Genomic DNA, 18,934 nt, shown 5'->3' with positions numbered 1-18,934 from the left:
CTTTCTACAGATGATAAATCTATAGGATAAAGAACAGTCAGTTACGTTCATACAGAAGCACAGAAGTAGAACTGAACCATTTGTTCATTATTTTATGCAATAGCTGAAGATGAGCTTGGAAAAAGCAACGGGGGGGGGGAAGTGAGTATTTTAGTATTCAATTTATTGGCAAGGCTAAGGCTGGAAGAGGTATGGGTCTTTTTTTTTTTTTTTTTTTTTAAAGGTAGACTTGCTTATTAACTGGAAAACTAAAAGTGAGATACAGATATTTGTATTACTCACACACATATATTAGGCCAGCATATTTAACATTTTGGCAGCATGACTGACGCATAGCTAACATTATTTGGCTTGTGCGTTTTCAAAGAGTCGGTATAAGCAAGAAATTAAACACACACACACCCCACCACACCACCCAGGAAAAATTCTATACTATAAAAGAAAATATGAGAAACCCCGGCTTAAAGATTCTATTCTATCTCTGATACATGTGCATAATTCCCACTAGTAGCTACACATGCAAAATATTCCTTAGGGCCAGATTCTCTTCTCATGTTATTTTTACACCTGTTTAGCTTCAATGGAACAATTTTTGGTTTACAGGAGTGCAAGTGAGAGGAAAATCAGTTCCAATAGCAAAAAATGTTATGGTCTGTTCTTGTTTTAATTCTGCACGTTTGAAGCGAAACAGTCCTAAACTACTGAGCCATAAACAGGAAGACACCCCGACTGCACCTTTGACTTTTACTGCACAGGTCAAACGTCAGAGACCCTGATAGCTCTCTGGGTGGAATCATTTAAAAAAAAACAAAGAAGCAGGTTCCAAGTTCTCAAATAAATTCACAATCTGCCCCTACAGTACAAGGAGCACATTTATTCTTTAACAGGTTAAACTGGTTTCACTGCATTGAATCGAGGGTGGAAAGAGGATTACTAGAACCACCACCCAAGATAAGCAGGAAGAGAAAGCAGACCAGTACAAAGGACAGATGCAATCTTCATCATCTCCTTTACCTTGCAGCAGGGACATGACATAGTTCAGTCTGCCTTCAGAAAACACGATCAACTGACTTATGCTGAACAGTAACAGATGTCAGATTGCACCCACCATCTTTTATTTTATTTATTTTTAAAATATAGTCCCTGCACTATGCCACATCTGCACCCTTGAGGGCTATGGTGGCATAACTACTTGCAGGGAAGATACAGACTACAGTGACGGAAGGAGTTTTTTCATTGCTGTAGAAACACCGTGTCCCCAAGCAAGAGGAGCTAAGTCAATGGAAGGTTTCTTCTGTTGCTCTAGCTGCGCCTACACCAGGAGTTAGGTCAGCACAGCTACCGCACTGGAGTGTGGATTTTTCACAACCTTGAGTGCCTAAGCTATGTTGACTTAAATTTCAGTGTAGACCAGGCCTAAAAAGTTTCTTAACTCTGAAAACCGACTAATATTTATCTTGCTGTATCCTTCTTTAAAAGTGTACGAAGCAGCTCTAAATTGGCCTCTTTTACGGGTAGATATTGCAGCAAAAACTGAGGGCTAGACATAGATACTGGAACTAGGGGTGCTGGGGTACTACCGCACCCCCTGGCTTGAAGTGGGTTCAGTCATATACAGGATTTACAGTTTGGTTCAATGGTTCTCAGCATCCCCACTATACAAATTGTTCCAGTGCCCCTGGGGCCAGATTCTCAGCTGGGGGTATTGCTTTATTGATGTCAATGGAGCTAAGTGAATTTATACCAACCGTGGATCTGGCCCAGACATGTACAAGAGAAATATGGTACTTCACATAGGCACTCTCAAAACTATAGTTTAGGTAGCTAGCCTGAGTATGTGTATGCACACACATACACTTGGGAGTTGCATACGGTGGAACAAGAGGGTGTAACTAGGCCTAATGGGATGAAATTAAGGAAGTGAAAATTTAAACAGACTAGCAGGAAAAAACTTCCAAGCACTGAGAGTTATCAGTCTATGAAATAATCTACTATGGGAAGTGATGGAAGCCTCATTACTTGGCATTTTTAAAACGAGACCAGACAAAACACCAGAAGAGGTACTTGTAGGAAATAATCCTGCACGGGAAGGGGAATGGACTTGATGATCTTAAAAGGTCTGTTTCATCTCTAACTTGAAAGCTTTAAGAAATGCTATGCAAAAAATGCAGATATCTTGCTCCACCAAGTTTTTTCAGCAAGTTTGTGTGCAAGAATTCCCCTCCCTTTTCCCTCCCAAAATTCCACAGGTGAGTCAAGAATATCTGAGATAATGCCACAATCTTATTAGTCAACCCTCTAGCAACATAGGTGTTTTTCAACCATTTTAGTGCATTTTACCCCCTACTCTCTATTGGTGTCAGCTTCTTCTCCCCCAGGCTCGGTCCCTTCCCCTGCATCCCCCATTTTCAGGCAACTGAACTCTGGTGATCACATGGTTAACATTCAGACCAAGATGATGTGGCACAAAAAAGCTGCTTTTCGTTCTCTATCTTCAGCTCTACTTTGATCCAAAATATATGGTTTCAGGAGAGTAACATGTGAGTAATCCAGCACTGCTACTATTGAGGAAAGAGTGAAAAAAGTGAATCTCTCTAGTTTTGCTATGTGTTGTTGTTGTCATTTTTTTCTGTGCTGGGATGACACTGGCTGAGTATGTCACAGAGGCAACTCCTGAGAAAAGCTTGCACCAGTGGTTTCTACAGGTCATGATCTGACCTCCAGAAAGGGTACTGCCTAAAGTTTCAGGGAGAAGTGTAGAAAATGCAGAGGTTGTGTGTGTTCAAAAGATAAGCTCTCTGACGATTTTAATACCCCCACAAGATCCAGAAACATTCTCTGAAGAGGACTGGGGGTGTGATGGAATAAAAAGGTATTGACTGGAGCCATGGCAGTGTTTTAGTGTTGCCAGTGTAGACTAGCCCTTAGTGGGGATGTGAGACTCCCCAAGGCCATGGAGAAGGCAGCTTAAATTTCTGTTGCCATGCAGAAAAGACCTAGTGCAGGTCTGGCAGGGTTTGGCACCTGGCATCTTGGATGTAACTGAACTCAAGGCTGTGGGTCAAAGCCCAAGAAAAAAATCAATAAAAGTCCACATCCTGCAAACAAAAGGGGAAGGAGAATCCCACCCCCTCAAATGCACAAACTGTGCAAAATAACAGAATGATGTAATAAAATCTACGAAATAAAGAATAAATCAGCGAGGGGTTTAGCAAGCTGGATGGCTAGCTAAATGGACACCACAATGCTCCGTCTCAAGCTGCAAATGGCTGAGATGGAACTGCAGTGATGATGGGTCCACCCCTCCTGATATACCCTTGTGTCTAGGGTACAGCTGTGGACCCGCGGACACAGCTGACAAATATCACTAGTCAAGAACGCACAGGTGCGCACACATCCTCATGAGGAGCACCCATAGGGACACTGCCTGAAGAAGAACAGCAAATCCACAGGAAAGCCAGGAGGCACTCTCAGTGAGAGATGGTTGAGAAAGTTCCAGGCTCAAAAATCCTGATTAATTGATAAGCACACAGTTAGCAAGTGCATAGGCAAGACACCCTGTCCCTCACTGCTCTGGAAACAATGAAGGAAAGTAAAACTGACCATTACCAATTCAGAGTGTTTGTTTGTCAGTATCATGTCCACACTTCACAGTCCACACATTATTCGATATCACTTCTCTATAGCTTTCTTCTCTTTACCACTTTATGTGCCACACATCCACAGCACCGCGAGAGGCCTTTTCTTCCCTCATTTGATTTCTGAATGCCGGACCACAACCTGACCTCAAAAAGAAATGGATTGTACCCATATATCTGACATCTATCTGAAAACAAACAAGTGTAAAACCGCAGTATATTATTGCAGTATATACAGCCATCTAAATATTCTGGTAAGCAGTTAGAGTGAGAATAAAATCAGCTATGTTGAAAATGGCTTCTTTCATAAGCTACCACCTAGATCATAGGAATTCTTCTTCAAAGCAAAACACTCTTCAACATCTATGTTAATAAGTTTACCAAAACAAAATCAAAACCACATACTTTCAATATACTACAACAGAGGAAATATTTACAATTCAAAATACAACTATATACAAAAAGGGCCAGTTTCACCCTGATTTCAATCCTGCACAACCACCTTAAACTCCAATGACGTGCTAAGGATTTAAGACAGGCCAGATTTTGGCCCATTGTGCTCTTTTTGTCCTTCCATGGGATGGAAAGTGGCTCAAGAGCACCCGAGTGCCAACTTTAATTTCATTCATATCAAAAACAGGACCTATTTTGACACATTTCCAGCTCAAAACGTCTGTGCCATTATTATTATTTCATTCTGCTTGGCAGTTCTAACTTTATCCAAGTGTCCTAAAAAATATAAACGACAAAAACATTTCATTGTATGGATTCATTTCTGTCATTTGAAGCAAGAGGGGGAAAAACCCAAACAAATACAAAATGGGTTTGTGCAGCAGTGTTTTCAGGAGCCATCAGTCAATACAAAGACTGTTAGCCCTCCCCCAAAGCCTGGTTGTGAAGATGACTAGAGCTTCACTCCAAAGTACAGTAACACTATATACTGGAGTTAAACCTCCAGTTGTTTGTTTGTCAAAACACGTTAAGTCATCAATCCGTATTGACAATTTATGTTCAGTCCTAATGATTACAAGCAGCCACTACTTAGAGTCTAATTCATTCAACACTGTCAGCTGTAATTGCTGGGATCAGAAAGATGTAGCTAATTCTGAAATGAAACATGACTGGTATTTGGAAGGGTTTTTGTTTTGTTTTTCCTAACAGCTTATCAACGACAACAGTTGCTATTCAGATCCTCCCAAAACACTTAGAAAACTGAGAGACATTCTGATGCCAAAACCCTAAGCACCTTGTGAAAACTCTACTAACACCGATGAGAAATTTCAATGCTGAGATTTTTGCTTTTATTTGAAGTATTCACACAGTGCTGAATGATTAATGGCTAGGATCGGCAACGAGCAACTAACAGTGAGAGAACTCTGCGTGTCTATGGCAAAGCTAATAAGAAACCTAACACAATACACTGGAGCAAAGTGACCTCAGCTGAAGAGTTGAGTGTGGCAAACAAGTCAGAGAAGAGTTATGTTAGAAGCACTTGCTCGCTCTATGTTCAGAGCAGTTAACCACAGCTATAAACACATAGGGTATTTCATTTATGTTTGATGTTTGTTTTTTTAAAAACATGGGGCTGTTAGTTTACTTTGAAGTACAACCCCCTGACTGATCCTGCACTGAGCTCTGTCCAGGGGGAGCCCTTCACCCACATAAAGCACTGCTGAATTTAACAGGGCTCCAGGCAAGTGCCAGAGTCCTCCAGCATGGAGCTCATTGCAGGATTAGGGCCTAACAGGCTAGGGAAAACCTTAGTTTAAACACCACTTAAACACACTGGCAAAACTGCCAGGCCAAAGAAATGCTCATCAGGATGTGTCTAGTTCCAGATTCTCCAAATGGTTTAAAGGCCACTGCTGAAAGAGTCCTGTGCAGGGCGGTGGTAAATCTAAGGCTAAAGTCTATTCTTTGGTGTCTTTTTGTTCTACGTTTGTACAGAACCTAACACAATGAGCTCCTTCTTCACGACTAGGACCCCTGGATAGTACAAACAAACAACAATTGATAATTATCTATTGTATTCTATCTAGATTCTTACACTGCACTCATGGCTGTAGTATCTGAGTGACTTCCAAAGTGCATTAAGCAGTATGGCTCACATCTGTCATGGGTTTGTTCTCTCATCCTCTCCTGAGGGGGAGGTTTGTGTGCAGCTGAATGTTTTATTTTGCATTGCATGTGCATGCAAAACACACACACACACACACACACACACACACAGCTATCCGTGTGTTAGAAAAGGCAAGGCCAAAGAAATGCGCCTTGCACCTAAAGCAGGAGGTGGGGAGGTGTGTGATGGTCCTTAGTTCCTGGGGGAGTTCATTCCACAGTCTTGGGCCAGCTCCCAAGAGAGCTCTAACAGAGCAAAGCAAAAGCAAAAACAAAGAAACCCCACACCACCATTTTAAATATGATTGTTATGATAATTTTTCTAATGGTTTAGAACTATCAAGTCTATTTGAAAGCTCAATGTGTGCAAACACTGCTCATGATTAATTTCCAATTCTGGTAAATAAATTCCTTGATGGAGATACCAGTAAGCCTGTGAATTGTAGTCAATGCCATACAACATAAAACTTTCTGAAGTCTGCCAATATACATTATCTAGAGTGTAAGATACACAGCCACACACATGCTTATATTTTAGTAGTTTTACCCAAGAGAAGAATATTTTGTTTTGTCAAAAATAAAAAAAATAGCAGAAATGTGAGTGAGTGAGAGAGAGACAGAGAGAGATCGACAAAACTAAAAAGGGGAAAAGTACTATTTCCGTAAAGCAGACCCATATATGTTGTATTAATAAATATCTAAACAACTAACTTGCTATACTGAAGTCAGCAAGTTCAACCAGGTTTAGTTTAGATAGATACAAATGCACTCCCATCTTTGCTTGACAATATCCCTGCTTTCCACCAAAAGTGTTGTCATAACACCTCAGGGGAGAAAAAAAAAAAAAAAGAAAAGAAAAGAAAAAAGGAGGCAGCTATTCCAAAACTACATGCCTGATGTTGCTGCACCAGTGAAGTGATTCAATAGTGGCAGCCTGCCCTGTATATGCTTTTAAAGCCAGTTTTCCCAGAAGGGGAAGAGGTTCATTTGCAATTGTAATCACACAATGCACAAGCAGGGAGAGAGAATGAGAGAGAGAGAGAGAGAGAGAGAGAGAGAGAGAGAGATGGTGGAAATTCAGTGCCCCACCTAACTGGCTTAGAGGCACCTTGCAGTAATTCAGGTTGCGCCACATTAACAATGACAAATGACATATGGTGACTGTAGATGAAAGAAACTCTGCTTACTGAAGGGCAGAGTTAAACACATGACACTCTTTAACAGGGCCCTCTGAATCTGCAAGCTTTGTAAGAAATACCTGTTTGTGCTGTGTTTATTAGGCGCATATGCATAAAAGCCTAGCCACTGACCAGCACATTTGGATGTTTCTATTCAATGTCTTAAGACATTCCCATTAAAAGTAGATTTAAGGAGAGAGCACATAAAACAGCTTTAATTTCAGCACAAATACAGAGCACTGCATGTGAAAAAAAAAGAGTTTTATCCCCCTTAAAAATAAACTGTGGTGAAGAAATCTGAGGGATATTTTTATTCATTAAAAAAACCCAACATGATGAGCAACTATGTCCAGAATCAGACACAGCCTATTCTAGGGGTAGGCAACCTATGGCACGGGTGCTGATGGTGGCACACAAGCTGATTTTCAGTGGCACTCACACTGCCCGGGTCCTGGCTACCGGTCGGGGGGCTCTGCATTTTAATTTAATTTTAAGTGAAGCTTCTTGAACATTTTAAAAGTCTTATTTACTTTACATACAACAATAGTTTAGTTATATATTATAGACTTGCAGAAAGAGACCTTCTAAAAACGTTAAAATGTATGACTGGCACGTAAAACCTTAAATTCGAGTGAATAAATGAAGACTCGGCACACCACTTTTGAATGGTTGCCGACCCCTGGCCTACTCCATTCAGTGCCCTCTAGCATTTTGCCACTGAGTATTGCTAGTGGCAAACAGCACAGAACAACTTGTTACATCGTATGGCACAGAAAAGAAACACAGAACACATGAACGCGGAAGGTGCTTTACAAAGGGAATAAAATGTAAAAAAAAAATCCCAAGGAAATTCACTATATTACAAAACCACATTCTAGACAAAACAAGATCTCTGCACTATCATGTCAGTGGTACAAATCAATGACTGCTGAGGAGGAGGAGAAACAAATCAACTCCTCAAACCTTTGCCCCCCAACACAGCAGACCACATCCTAATAGAGGAATTTCTTTAGACCACCCACCTTCCCACTCCTGACTCTGTGGCCCACCTATTTCTCCCATGTGTGATCCCATAGCATCCTTGTGGTAACCACAATTGCCTGTGTGGGAGAGTACTGTTAAGAACATATTTAATGAATTTCTTAGCTATCTTCTAATAAAATTTAGCAGCTGGAAACAGGAGGGCCAGCACCACAAAACTAGCCTGCTCTCTATGGGCCACCAGACACTGCACTGTGAAACACCAACCACAGTTTGGGAATTTCTCCTCTAGGGATATGAACTTCGATGCAGGCAATGCAGATGTAGACTACTGATATGTGTCATCAGTAAGGTTGTGTGTCTGTCATGGATTCTGTGACCTCCATGACTTCTGGAGAGGCCACTGCTGGGGCAGTCTCATGCCACTGCACCCCCCACCCAGCAGCAGCAGTAATTTGGGTGTAGGAGGGGGCTCAGGGCTGGGGATTGAGGTGTGGGACAATGCTTACCTCAGAGGGGCTCCCTGGAAGCAGCCAGCATGTCCCTGCAGCTCCTAAGCGGAGGGGGCAGTTGGCTCTGTGTGCTGTCCCTGCCTGTAGGCACCACTCCTGCAGCTCCTATTGGCTGCGGTTCCCAGCCAATGGGAGCTGTGGAGCCAGCGCCAGTGGTGGGGGGCCAGGGCAGCGCATGGAGCCTCCTGGCCTTCCAACCCTTTGAAAGGAGCTGCGGAGACATGCCAGCTGGTTCTGGGGAGCTGCGTGGAGCCGGGTAGGGAGCCTGCCAGCCCCGCAAACCCTCTCCCCCCAGCACCCATGCTTCCCCCCCGGGCTCTCCCCTCCCCAGAGCACCCCCAGTCCAAGTTTTAGTTAGGGGTATATAGTACAAGTCATGGACAGATCACGGGAGGTGAATTTTTGTTTACTGCCCATGACTTGTCCATGACTTTTACTAAAAATATTCATGACTAAAACATAGCCTTACTCATCAGTTTCAATTTTGCCACTGAAGAGGTGTCACCTGCCAAAATAATGAAAGTACCTATAGTTCAAAACAGCAGGGAGGGCTGCCTGTCTTCCTCTTCCTAGGACAGCTTTCTCAAGTCTACACATACTGAAGAGTTTGGTCAGAGGAGTCACTGGACATAGACCTGAGCCAGAGCTCAATGCAATCAATGAGAGTCTTCAATGGGCTGTGGATAAGGCCCCACGAGAGCTTACCCTCTCAGCTTGGACTGGCAAGAATAACCAGTAGATCCCCTAATGGAAGACAAAGCAGTATTTGTATACCAAGTACAACCCACCTACTTAATATATAATAGCACTGTCAGTTTACATAAAAAGGCATCTTCTCCATACTGAAAGCCAGCCACCTATGTATTAGGTGTAACACGCAGACAAGTAGCATAATGGGAAAATGAGCATGCCAGGATCAGACTGCTGCTGTTTCACAAATCCAAATGCTGAGGTTTTTTGTCTCCAGTCGTCTGTTTTTACGAAACAATTTATTGCTAATGAATGGCTTTTTTTTTTAAATAAAGAAAGAAGCAGCTGACAATGAGTGTCTATATTCTGAGGTTTGCTAGTTCCAGCATGCTAAACCAGAACAGGTTGGGCAGCTTACATATTAGGGGGTAAGAGGGGGAGTTAAAGCTAGACATGCGTTAAGGCAGAACTACAGCCAGTACAAAACATAGTTTAAGATAGTGACAAAGGTTTTCCTCCTTATTCTCTTGGGGCCTGTGTCTACACTTACAGCACTGCAGCTGCACTGCTGTTGCGGTTAGTGAAGACACTACCTGCGCTGATGGGAGATTCTCCCGTTGATGTAGGCACTCCCCCTCCTTAAGAGGCAGTAGCTATGTCGAAGGAGAAGCCCTACACATTAGGTATTGCAACAATATATATTTTTGTACACATACCTCCACATATACAGAGGATGTATTCCAACATGCAGAGAACATTCCTCATAAACCTCCCCAACAGCCTGCATTTTTAGCACGTGGCCTATTAATCTATTTCCTCACCTGTTCCATCTTGTTAAAAATCTGCAACATGGCATATTGCTGTTTGTATTTAAAATGTTAGGCCTACAGAAAAATCCTCTAATGCTGGGATTGAAGCAAAGAAGACAAACAGCTTCCGAGTCCCAAAGAGATTGTTAAATCTCTACAGCTGGAATTCTTTCTTATCTTGCAGTCTTGTGTTAAAGATGCAGAGTGGAGGCAACTGTCCTGAGCAGGCAGAATACTAAACCCCTAAAGCAGGTGTCACTCCTGGGCAGGTACTTATGAAGATAAAGGTCTAAAGGAGCCATGTGATCGGTGACTAGAATCCACTACGTCAAGTGGCATGTTCCCGTTTGAACTGTGACACGGGAAACAAAGCAGCACTAAGCTATGCTGAATACATGCTATTATATGGAGATTGATGTTATTACCTGTGATGAAATTGGTATTATCCCTGTATTCCAGATCACCTTCCCCATTACACACACATGCAAACCAGACACCCAAACCTACTGCCAGCAGTGCACAAAAGTGTAAGACAGTCTTAAAGTGTACAAGACCAGATTTACGTAAATTAGAGGGTCTGAGACCACACACCCACTCGATAGTCTTAGAGCACCCTTGACTTACTTGTATGTTCAAGAACTGAAGAGGCCTGGATATGCAAATATAATGCTGCTTATTGTATATGCTTCAGTTCTCAAGAACAAATTGAGCCAACTAAGGACAGAGTACAAACCTTAACTCTGAACCTCCTTGTTTTCTGGATTCTAATCAGACTCCAACATGAGTGTTTCTGTTAACTTCACAGCTCTTTAATAATAATTGAAAAGGAGGGGGATACTTTAACGGCAGTAGGTGGAGTATGACATACCTGTAATCATGACATATCCCTAAAGCTCTTAAGGTCCACTGAACTGTTGTGTACTTTAGAGGCTTTATTTAAGAGTGTGCGTGTGCACGCTCAGTTTTTATTGATCCTGCACCGGCAAGGTTTATAGTAAAACTATTGAGACTCAGTGGCACTAGCACTTTCTGCTATACTGGCTTTCACAACACTCCAAGTGAAGGACTGGAAAAACTGGCAGTCTTCATAGGTGCCCAGTTACTCAGAGCACACCTCCTGATAGTTTTAGTCTCCACCCTGTCTATCCTTTCGCTATACTTACACTGTATATTACTCAAAAGAAAACACATTTTTAAATTAAAAAGAAAATCAAATGTGTTGTGTCTCAGTTTTCTGCTACAACTAAAATTAAAATCATCCGTTACTTTGGAAGCAATTAGTTCTAACTCTGCAGTGCTCAAGAATTAGGGCATCGGCAAATGCTGAACAAGTCTATCCTCTCTCATATGCTGATGTCACAGCACCATGATATTGGCCAACGATCCTACATTCATCATAAGACTGAGTTCGACATCATGTCAAACACGACTTGTCCAACTAGTCCCAGTCCTCCATAATTAGTTCAGTTTAAGGAATACTGTCCAGTTTTAATTTCATGTAAACCAAAATTTCTCAGGAGTTAAGCAAGGACTCATCCCAGTGCATGAGTGGATCTAAAACTAAATACAAAACTAGAATCTAATGCAATGCTGTATCTATTACAAATGCACAAAAGTCAGGTAATTCATTATGGTCATACAGAAAATATAATTTGACTATATTGCACATATATAGTCTTTTGTATGCTGCTAATTTTAATGCTTTAATTTGTTTGTGCAAAATATCTGTACCATGGATGATGTGAGATAATCACTGATTATATTTATTACATATATATTTTTAAGGCATATAGGCTGAACTTTTCAAAACTACCTAAGAATTTTAAATGTCCAATTCCTATGAATTCTCCCTTAGGCCAGGGGTTCTCAACCTTCTTCTTTCTGAGCCCACCACAACATGCTATAAAAACTCCAGGGCCCACCTGTGCCACAACAACAACTGGTTTTCTGCATATAAAAGCCAAGACAATTGCCTGGGGCCATAGGGGCCTCCATGAAGCTAAATTGCTCAGGCTTCGGCTTCAGCCCCAGGTGGCAGGGCTCTGGGCCCCGGGCTTCAGCTCTCTGCCCTGAGCCCCAGTGAGTCTAACACTGGCCCTGCTTGGCGGACCCCCTGAAACCTGCTCGCAGCCCTCTAGGGGGTCCCAGACCACTGGTTGAGAACCGCTGCCTTAGGCAGCTCTGAAGACGTGTCAAACTGAATGTTGCATTTAGGTCATTTTTCCATTGTACTTCCCCCCCTTTTAAAAAGCAGAAAGTTTGTCACTGTGTTTAACTATGTAGCATCTAAAAAAATTCTCTTCTCAACACTATCTAAAAATCAAACAAATACAGGATTGCATCTGTAATCAGATTGTACAAATTTGCATACTCTGAGGCTGTATGCTATTTAATGCACTGCACCTACAATGCACATAATACACGTCAGAAGGGATCAAGCACCACAACTAACATGGGACGAATTCATGGGTGGGTTGCAGAGAAAGGATGCTTTGGCAAGGTCAGAAAGAGGGTCTGTAGAATCAAAAGTTGTGTGCAAATACCTAAAAGTGTATGCACACACGCACATCTGTACCTGACACATGTACCTATGTTTTAAGAAAGTAAAGGAAATATGGTTTATGCTTAGGGACAGTAAATGGGTCTCACTCATTTCTTAACCAATGTTTTGTGAACCTCACAAACTGCACTCATTGACTACTGAAGAACTTATATACCCAAATTTTAAATGACAGCTGCTTTCAAGCTCTCAAAACATTCAAAGGTACAAAAGTGAGGAGGATGGATTCTGAAAAATGCCTTACTCAGAAGGCAGAATTGTATCATTCCTAACAACAAAAAACAGCAGCAGTTATGACACTGCACACTGACTTGATTCTTTTCAAGAAGTTTGGGGAAATTGCCACTGAAGAATAAACAATTTGGATGAAGTGTCTTCTTACCTCAAAAATTAAAAGAAAAAAAATGCCATATTTGACTAAGAGTCTTTGTAACAGTTTGTCACAGCAAAGCTCCTGCAATTCTGCTCTTCTACTTAAGTTTCAAGATTTTTACATGTATGCACTGCATGGGAGAATTTTTTTGGTTGAAATACATAGGTCATCCCACCATTCTTTTCAAAACGTGCTACGGAATCTTTAACAGCCAACAGAGACTGCCAAGAAAGGACACAGTATGTATCAAACTTACCTTCTGACATTTACATTTTATTAAACCTTCAAGTTTTATGGAAAGTTTGTCTTTAACAGACAGAAAAATGCCATTTACAATAGACGGGTACAGAACATCCTAGTCATAAAACTGGAAGAGGATCAAGGGCAGGATGACCTTTTATCCAGAAGGAACTATTTTGGGGAAGCTCTACAGATATTTTCAACTTCTACATTGAGTCCTTAAGTCATAAAATTAAGTCAGGCAAGCAGTTTTAGACACCCGAAGTTCCCTTAATAAAAGATAGCACCAAAAATACACTAGCAGAGCAACTCATTTGTTTTGTTTGCTTTTGAGAGCTGGGAGCTGCAACTTTCAATTTCTTGTCAGAGCCAAGGCCCAGAGAGCTTCCCAAGGTTTTAATCTGCTAATTATCGGATACACCAACAATATACAGATACAGCAAAAGTGACAGCATGGATTAAAATGCTCTCATAACATTTATCTACTCCAACACTTACTTCAGACTCTTTTTCAGAAAGGATCTGAGGTCCCTACGCCAGTGGTCCCCAACGCAGTGCCCGTGGGCACCATGGGGCCTGCGGGGGCATCTTAATGCGCTCGTGTCCTGGCCCCCGGGAGAGCACCCGCCGAATTTCAGCGACATTTTGGCGGGGACGCCTCTCGATAACGACGCCTGTTGCCAACAAGTGACGTCATCGAAAGGCATCGCTCCCAAATTTCGGCGGCATTTCGGCGGGTGCTCCACCGCCACAGTGGTCCTTCGTCTGGCGCCCGCCAGACGAAAAGGTTGGGGACCACTGCCCTATGCTTTCAGCTCTACAGAAAGCCCTCTTTTACACACGCGCACACACATGCTTTACACTGAAAATGTGAAAGCCTATAACTCATTCACTGGGAATGAGAGAAAAACACCCTGCTCACCATCTTTCTAGCACAAGCATGTGTGGATCTGCATGCTCTAAATAGCAGTGGTTCTGTTAAGACAGCTTGCATTTTCAGGTTTATGTCTAAACCTTAGTACGATTTTGAAAAATAGTTATTTTCAAAAACAAGATTAATAAACTCCTCCATAGGCTTGTGTGTGTGTTTTGTAAGACATAAGACATAAATGGATTCACTCTTTCCATATTGGAATACGCAGCCTCCAACCTCTCCTCTCTCTCAAGGAATTCCACTCCCTGACAGACCCGGAGGGATCACCCACATGCCAACAACCCTTCTCCATTAAGTGCACCAGTTCAACAGGGTCAGTGCCCCATTCAGAGAAATAAAAGTAAAATAAATCAACTTCCCTTCAGTGTCTATGTGCCAGTCACTGTTGTTCCTTGAATCGAACAGCTCTTCCAGATGAAGGCTCCATGTTGGGCACCTGGCCCACTGCTTCAGGCTGTACAGTGCGCCTTCCAGTAGGGAGCTCCAAAGTAGCAGGACATTTTGAGCAGCCTGGTAGCCATGACAGAGACCTCTCAAAGATGCCCTCACTCACTCAGTCCAGAGGACAGTTACAGTTCCCCATTTAGAACACTGACCAAAAGTCATCCAGTTCAGAAAATGAGGTCACGCTGTTCACCTCAGTTTCAGAAGAATTGCTGAAACAATGGGTTTTTTTTCTAAGCTTCTCACACCGGTTTGGCTGTACTTGAGGAGAGAGGGCGTAAGGTCAAGGAGGATGACAGAGTTGGAACTTCAAGAAGTCAAAGGCTATGATTCATTCACAAAAGAAATATAAGATTTATTCTGAAGGCTGCAGTATCAGAGGGGTAGCCGTGTTAGTCTGGATCTGTAAAAGCAGTGAAGAAACCTATGGCACCTTATAGACTAACAGACTTATTGGAGCATGAGCTTTCGTTGGTGAATACCCACTTCGTTGGATGCATGCAAGTCGACATTCAAGCACGAAAGCTCATGCTCCTATACATCTGTTAGTCTATAAGGTGCCACAGGACTCTTTGCCGCTTATTCTGAAGGTTGAGAAGGATAGCCTCTAGACATCCGGCATGAAATGTAAAAGAAGACAGACTCCAGATGAGGGAGGCATGACAACTTTGGAGTAAAGACTAGGACAAAGAGCCAGACAACTATGAAAGTCAGATTAAAGGGCTAGGTACTAATTAATTTTTGGGGAACTCCCCCCCCCCAAAAAAAAAACATTGTATATACACATGCAGCATTCACATTTCTTTCCTTTCAATAGCTTTTTAGGTAAATACAGTATTAGTTAGCAAGACCCCAATGCACGGCAAGGAGCATTAAAAGTTACCCTTTTTTCTTTTTCCCTCTACAACAGATCCACAAATTACAGATCTATGAAACATCACCAGCTCCCGGCTCTGTGTGATACCCCAGCATGATCTCTTCTCCTGCCATCACACCTATCACTAGAGTCTGCCAATAAGGGTATAAAAGTCTCATCCCTCTCCACTTAGCAAGCTTTTTGTCATCTTTTAAACAGTCTTATTTTAGCACAAAATATTAAAAAGAAAAACAGTGCAATCCTGGGGGTTGGGGACTTTCCTTACCCTCCCCAGACAGAGCACAGGTACAAGTGATATTGAACTGCAGCTGCAGATTGCCTGTAGGAGCTTCACACCAAGAGGGAGATAGCAAGCCATAGAGTATCTTCGCTTGCCAAAGCTGACATAGAAGTAAGTTTTTAATGTAATGTGATGAAAAGCCTTTATCCTCGCTCATTTATGGCTTGTTTGACTCAATGCTACAGTTGTGTTTGAAATCCATATAAAATAATTTATTTTGGACCAACTTTAACTACAAGTACCTGGTTTTGACAGATGTACCCAATGTGCAAAATAAACTTTTTGATACTGCGTGCATTATAGCGCCATACAGTAATTTCTCTTCACATTTATCATCTGTCTGCTTGCACTCTAACACAGTGGATTTGATTTTCTGAGGACTTTTTAAATCTACTTTCATAAAACAGAATGGCTTTAAAACATACAGGCTGCAATCCTGCCCTCTCTGAAATCAATAGCAAAACCCCAATTTACTTCAATAAGGGCAGGATTTCACTCTGGGGGTTGTTTGAGATCATCTTCTGCAATGACAGACTACGTATGTCAGTACAGTGTGAGACTTCTGCAACATTCACTGAACTGTTGCAGTCTGAAATTGTGCAGTGAAATAAGAGCCTTCAAAAGGTTTGTTAGTTATTAAGTTTAGTGTCTCAAACCTACACCCAGATATTGGACAATGGAAATGCTGTTTATAGGGAGTCTATGCCTGATAGGCCCATCTTAATGCTCTAAATAGCTGCTGCACTGCATGCTATTTGGCTTAAATGAAAAACCTCACAAAAATTCAAGCAGCAAAGAATCCTGCTTTTACAGATCCAGACTAACACGGCTACTCCTCTGATAAAACAATATCAGTGCTTTGAATTTTTGTAATACATTTATTTCCTTTAGAGAAGTCATTTCTTAAGTCAACCATAGCCTGCATTCTGGCTGATCTGCCCTTCCTTGGGGATCAGGTTTGCACCTGACATGTTCTGTTTAACACATGACCTCACAAAAGAATGACAAGAGATGCACCCACTGTGAATCACAGCAGTGAGATAAGCTTGTGGGCTGGGAATCTGAAGTACCATCTCACCCCTAGGGCAATCCCTCCTGTCCAGCAAAAAAACCCAACCAAGGCACATTAAGAGAGCAATGCTGGCAAGCAAGCACTTCTGCTGGCACTGTACCCATTCTATGGTTAGATCAAGGATCATCACGTCTGTCAATCAATCACTTTTCATGGGCATTAAAAAAGTAACTACAGCATAAAAATGAAAGAGATCATGTATTCCAATCCTGTACATTTAATCAGCAACATGTTTCTGTCCTAGTACCTAATTTTCCCTGAATTTTTACTTTTTGGAAATTACTCGAGAGAAATTGTACATAACTTTTAAATCAGCATTTTCCCATTCTGGCTGGCCAGGCAAGCTGTATCTTAAGAGACAGCATCTATTTGGAAATCAGAGACTTGAGGTCGTTGGTGTGACTAGAACCAACTTCCTGTTCACGGGAGAAAAATGATGAGACATGCTGAACATTAAAGCTAAAAAGATGGCAAACCCTCCTCAGGTTTGGGAAATGGATATAAACAAAGCAGAGAATGCTGGAACACTGCAGTTCTCAGCCTCCAGTGCTGCCCGTCACAACATCTTAGACCCAAAACAAACAAGACTGCCTTTGCCACTGCAGGGAGCACCATGTCAGATACACAGTATGTGAGAGACATGTCTAGCAGAAAATGAAACCATAACCTGAGAGCTCCTACTCTGTCCAGTGTAAGAAAGAAGATGGTTCCTCTATTGGCATCACATTAGACAGAAGGAGAAAATGTAACCCCGCAAATATGCACAGTTTGAAGTTTATGTGCTATGTGAGTGTGTCTAGTATTACACCAGGGGCCCAATTTTTATTCTGCATTTCAGCAGCCAAATAAATATTTTAGGTGCCTTAATGCCAACTGCATTCAAGTTTGAAAACTTAATTCTTCTGTGTTTAAATAGGAGACTTTCAGCAATGTGTTTACAACTGCACTATTCCAACCCCCAATAAACCCTTTGGAGCACAGAAACTATCATCCGGGCAACTCTAAGTACCAGTCTGCTACAAGAGAGATACCAGTTTCACTCAGCTGAGGCTAGTATCTCTCTCTTCAGACCCGTTCCCTTCCAATCAGAAAATTACACAAATCACACAGATACAGATGCAAAGATATTGTCATTTTACAATATCTTTTTAAATTGGATACACATCATGCAAAGAGGATAAAACAGCAAGAAAAAAGTCAAAAAAACATTTGCCAAGTATTCAATTATGCTCTACCGCTGCCTAACTGAAATCACTCCTTTAAAACCCAGCTATGCAGCATTGCCTTAAAAAAAAACCAAACAGTTACTTAGGCTATGTCTACGCTATGCACCTTTTAGCAACACAGCTGTGCTGCTACAGCTGTGCCACTAAAAGGTGCGCAGTGTAGCTGCTTTATATTGGCTTTCCCGCTGACAAAGTGCTGTTCACCGGTAAAAGTTTTGTCGTGTGTGTGTGTGTGTGTGTGTGTGTGTGTGTGTGTGTGTGTGTGTGTGTGTGTGTTTCACACCTCTGAACGACAAACGTTTTGTCGTTCAGGTTCCAAAGCCTCACATTTGAACCAAAGAAAAACAGACAAGAACATGCTCCTGAACCCCAACAGAGAACTAGCAAGATATGCACCTGCTACCACTCTGGTCACTTAAATTATCATATCCCTGTCCCCTTATATCCCCCCCTTACCTGTCTTTCGTTGGGTTGCTTTGTAAATTGTAAGTTCTTTGATGCAGGGAGTTAATCTTCTTATGAATTTGGAAAGTGCTTAGAGTATTTTAGCTGTTACAGCAATACAAATGAATGAAGCAATTGTGTGGGACAAAAATGTGGAAGTGTTCTGCTTCCTCAGTCAACAAGATGTATCATTATATATGAACTAAACTATAGTAACTTTTAATTTTGACAACCTGTTATAGACCTAGGAAATTCTTTGTAAAGAGATAACATGACTAGAGTATGTAAATATGTAAAAAAAGGACAGGCCAAAGAAGAACCCCCTTACTGATGGTATTTAGATATTTAACTACCAATCACGCAGATGTCTATATGAAACCTCTTACATCTGCCAAATTGAAACTGCAAAGTAAGAGGCTGGTTGTTGCCCCTTTAAAATTTGAGCCCGTATGTTATTCCTCGAGAGCCATTTATATGACAATCTAACCTCCGTGGCACCCGAACAGAAAGGAAGTAGCGCTTCCAGATATTATTTGTACCCATAGTTGATTGAGCTAA

The 18,934-nt window shown here is 41.8% G+C and overlaps 1 protein-coding gene across 1 annotated transcript in view; it reads right to left on the bottom strand.

Annotated features, from left to right (window-relative positions):
* Positions 1–18,934, bottom strand: part of RREB1 (ras responsive element binding protein 1) — a 142,263-nt gene that overhangs the window by 45,291 nt on the left and 78,038 nt on the right.

Source organism: Gopherus flavomarginatus, chromosome 2, assembly GCF_025201925.1.
Source record: "Gopherus flavomarginatus isolate rGopFla2 chromosome 2, rGopFla2.mat.asm, whole genome shotgun sequence".
NCBI classification, from domain to species: Eukaryota; Metazoa; Chordata; order Testudines; family Testudinidae; genus Gopherus; species Gopherus flavomarginatus.
The sequence above is the reverse complement of the archived record's forward strand: the minus strand, read 5'-3'. Positions and strand labels throughout refer to the sequence as shown.